At 35.5% G+C, this 4,330-nt stretch overlaps 1 non-coding gene across 1 annotated transcript; it reads left to right on the top strand.

Moving 5' to 3' along the window:
- Positions 1 to 3,972: 3,972 nt before the first annotated feature.
- Positions 3,973 to 4,079, top strand: LOC141490362 (U6 spliceosomal RNA). The gene has a single exon (XR_012469190.1). It is a non-coding gene; the product is annotated as a U6 spliceosomal RNA (small nuclear RNA).
- Positions 4,080 to 4,330: the final 251 nt, after the last annotated feature.

The raw sequence follows: 4,330 nt of genomic DNA, 5'->3' as shown, positions 1-4,330 counted from the left end.
GCAGCATCACAGGGTCATTTCTCAGTAGGAAAAAAAAACTACAACTTGGTAGATATAAGATCTGTAGAGAATAGATAGAATATTCTCTGGTAAGGTTTGGCACTAGTAGTCGAGGGTCTAGTAAAGGACTCCTGGAGTAGGTAGGATTCCTCCTGAGTCTTAAGGAAGTCCAAGAAACTGATAAGGAGAGGGGAGAGCAATCTAGGAGCTGGGGAACAGATAGTATAAAGGTAGGGAGATGGAAGTTGGAGCATTGTCTGCTGGATGGCACCATAGTGTCTAGTACCCTGGACCTACAATCAGAGAGATCCAGAATTTAAATCCAACTGCAGATACTTTACTAACTGTGTAACTGGGAAATTCCCTTCCTGACTCAGTTTCTTTAATTGTAAAATGGGAATAATAATAGACCTGCTCTGTCAAGGTTGTTGTAAAGATCAAATGAAATAAAATCTGTAAATCACTAAAGCACATAGGCTCTTATTTTGTTAAAAAGTTAAGTCAAAAATTAGAGAAAGAACAAATTAAAAATCCCCAATTAAACACAAAATTAGAAATTCTAAAAATTAAAGGAGAAATTAATAAAATCGAAAGCAAAAAAAACTATTGAATTAAATAAAGCCAAAAGTCGGTATTATGAAAAAACCTATAAAATTGATAAACCCCTGGTTTAATTTGATTAAAAAAAAGAAAGAAGAAAACCAAATTGCTAGTATCATAAATGAAAAAGGTGAACTTACCACCAATGAGGAGGAAATTAATAATCCGAAATTATTTTGCCCAACTCTGTGCCAATAAATTTAACAATCTAAGTGAAATGGATGAATATTTACAAAAATATAAGTTGCCCAGGTAAAATGAAGAGGAGATTAAATACCTAAACAACCCTATCTCAGAAAAAGGAATTCAACAAGACATCATTGAACTCCCCAAGAAAAAAATCTCCAGGGCCTGATGGATTCACAAGTGAATTCTCCCAACCATTTAAGGAACAATTGGTTCCAATTCTATATAAACTCTGGAAAAAATAGGAAAAGATGGAACTCTGCTAACTCTTTCTATGAAACCAATATGGTGCTGTTACCTAAACCAGGAAGAGTTAAAACAGAGAAAGAGACCTATCTCCCTGATAAATATAGACACAAAAATCTTAAATAAAATATTAGCAAAATGATTACAACAAGTTACCACTAGGATAATACATTATGATCAAGTAGGATTTATCCCAGGAATGCAGGGTTGGTTCAATATTAAGAAAACTTTTAGTTATTAGTATACTCAATCATATCAACAACACACCTATCAGAAATCATATGATCATATCAATAGATGCTGAAAAAGCTTTTCATAAAATACAGCATCCATTCCTACTAAAAACACTAAAAACACTTGGATGATCCCAAGAAATCCTCCAAAAAACTACTGGAAACAATTAGTAATTTTAGCAAAGTTGCAGGTTATAAAATAAACCCTCATAAATCCTCAACTTTTCTATATATGTCTAGCAAGATACAGCAGGAAGAGCTAGAAAGAGAAATCCCATTCAAAGTAAGCTCAGACAATATAAAATACCTGGGAGTGTATTTGCCAAGACAGACTTAGAAACTTTTTGAAAACAATTATAAAACACTTCTCACACAAATTAAATCAGATTTAAATAACTGGGAAAATATCAACTGCTCATGGATAGGTAGAGCTAATATAATAAAAATGACAATTCTACCAAAACTAAACTACCTGTTTAGTGCCCTACCAATCAAAATTCCAAAAAATTACTTTAATGAGTTAGAAAAAATTATAAGTAAATTCATGTGGAGAAGTAAAAAAGTCAAGAATTTCCAGGAGCTTAATGAAAAAAAGTGCAAAAGAAGGTGGCTTAGCCCTACCTGATCTAAAATTATATTATAAAGCATCAGTCATCAAAACTGTTTGGTACTGGCTAAGAAATAGAGTGGTAGACCCATGGAATAGACTAGGTGCAAAAGCAGGAGACAATTATAGTAATCTGCTATTTGATAAACCCAAAGAGTCCAGCTATTGGGATAAAAACTCCCTCTTTGATAAAAACTGCTGGGATAATTGGAAGATAGTATGGAAGAAACTTAGATTAGACCAACACCTAACACCCTTTACCAAGATAAGGTCCAAATGGTTACAGGACTCAGACATAAAAAAACAACACTATAAGCAAATTGGAAGATCAAGGACTAGTTTATCTGTCAGATCTATGGAAAGGGGAGCAGTTTATGACTAAGGAAGAGTTGGAGAACATCACTAAAAACTAACTAGATGATTTTGATTACATTAAATTAAAAAGCTTTTGCATAGATAAAAACACTGTAACCAAGATCAAAAGAAATGTAGTAAATTGGGAAACAATCTTTACAACTAATGATTCTGACTCATTAGGACTCATTTCTAAAATATACAGAGACTCATTTCTAAAATATACAGAGAACTGAGTCATATTTTTAAAACAAAAAGCCATTCCCCAACTGACAAATGGTCAAAGGATATGCAAAGGCAATTTACAGATGAGGAGATCTAAGCAATCCATAGCCATATGAATAATTTCTCTAAATCATTAATTATTAGAGAAATGCAAATTAAAGCTTCTCTGAGGTACCACCTCACACCTCTCAGATTGGCCAATATGACCAGGAAGGATAATAATCATTGTTGGAAGGGTTGTGGGAAATCTGGGACACTATTACACTGTTGGTGGAGCTGTGAACTCATCCAACCTTTCTGGAGAGCTATTTGAAATTATGCCCAAAGGGCAACAAAAATGTGCATACCCTTTGACCCAGCAATACCACTATTGGGTCTATACCCTGAAGAGATGATAAAAAAGGGTAAAAGCATCACTTGTACAAAAATATTTATAGCAGCCCTGTTTGTGGTGGCAAAGAATTGGAAATCAAGTAAATGTCCTTCAATTGGAGAATGGCTTAGCAAACTGTGGTATATGTATCTCATGGAACATTATTGTTCTATTAGAAACCAAGAGGGACAGGATTTCAGGGAAGTCTGGAGGGATTTGCATGAATTGATGCTGAGTGAGATGAGCAGAACCAGAAAAACACTGTACACCCTAACAGCAACATGGGAGTGATGTTCAACCTTGAAGGACTTACTCATTCCATCAGTGCAACAATCAGGAACAATTTTGCCCTGTCTGCAAAGGAGAGTACCATCTGTATCCAGATAAGGAACTGTGGAGTTTGAACAAAGTTCAAGGACTATTTCCTTTAATTTAGGAAAAAAACAGATATCGTATTGTCTGATCATGTTATCTCTTCGACTTCTTGTCTCTTCCTTAAGGATATGATTTCTCTCTCATCACACTCAATTTGGATCAATGTACAACATGGAAACAAAGTAAAGACTGACAGATTGCTTTCCGTGGGGGGTGGGGGGGAGGGAAGTAAGATTGGGGGGAAAATTGTAAAACTCAATATCTTTAATAAAAAAAAAGAAAATGAAAAAAGTCAAGTCAAATGGGTTTCAGTAATGATTCAGTCTCAGGTGCTCAGGTATACACACAGCCCACAATTTTCCAAAGTGTATGTTTGTATGCGGCTGCTGTGGAGGTCGGGGGAGGGGTTGCCATTTTCAAAGCTTGGTCCTAGCTCTTAACCTAGCATTCACTTTCATGGACCATCAAAATCCTATTATGGAAAAATAATTGCTATGAATGACATCTTTGTCCCAGAAACTGCCTTAAGGGTTGGATTTGGTTTATAGAGCATATACCTTCTTTGCACATCCTTAGTTCACTTTGCTCACTTAATCCTATGTTAAAATCCCTGTTTTGTACCAGAATTCAACAAACCTTCTCTATAAGAGTGTTTCTCTCAATTGCAACATTCCAGAAGTATCTTTCTCATCACTCACTTTCTTCCCTATTCTCAACAATAACCTTTAAAAAAATTATTTAGTAGTGTCAGAGCATATCAAAAGTACTGATCAGTGCTCGCTTCGGCAGCACATATACTAAAATTGGAACGATACAGAGAATATTAGCATGGCCCCTGCGCAAGGATGATACGCAAATTCGTGAAGCATTCCATATTTTTCACTAAGGATCAAAGCTCAGTTTCTTCCACTCCTGTTTTGGACATAGTGACAACCAGACCCTCAGAAATACCAGATGGAAAAAGTTGGACACAGCCTGGTATCCCAATTGGCGAGAATGATACAGTGACAGAAACTCCAGAAGACTACTTGTATGAAAACAAAACGGTCATCCTATATGAAAAAAACTGGTGACCACACAGGACAAAATATTCATTGGAGTTGGTGTCTTTGCTGGAGTGCTTCTCATTCT

Source organism: Macrotis lagotis, chromosome 5 (assembly GCF_037893015.1).
Source record: "Macrotis lagotis isolate mMagLag1 chromosome 5, bilby.v1.9.chrom.fasta, whole genome shotgun sequence".
Classification (NCBI taxonomy): Eukaryota; Metazoa; Chordata; class Mammalia; order Peramelemorphia; family Peramelidae; genus Macrotis; species Macrotis lagotis.
Note: the sequence above shows the minus strand (reverse complement) of the source record. Positions and strands in the feature narration are given on the sequence as shown.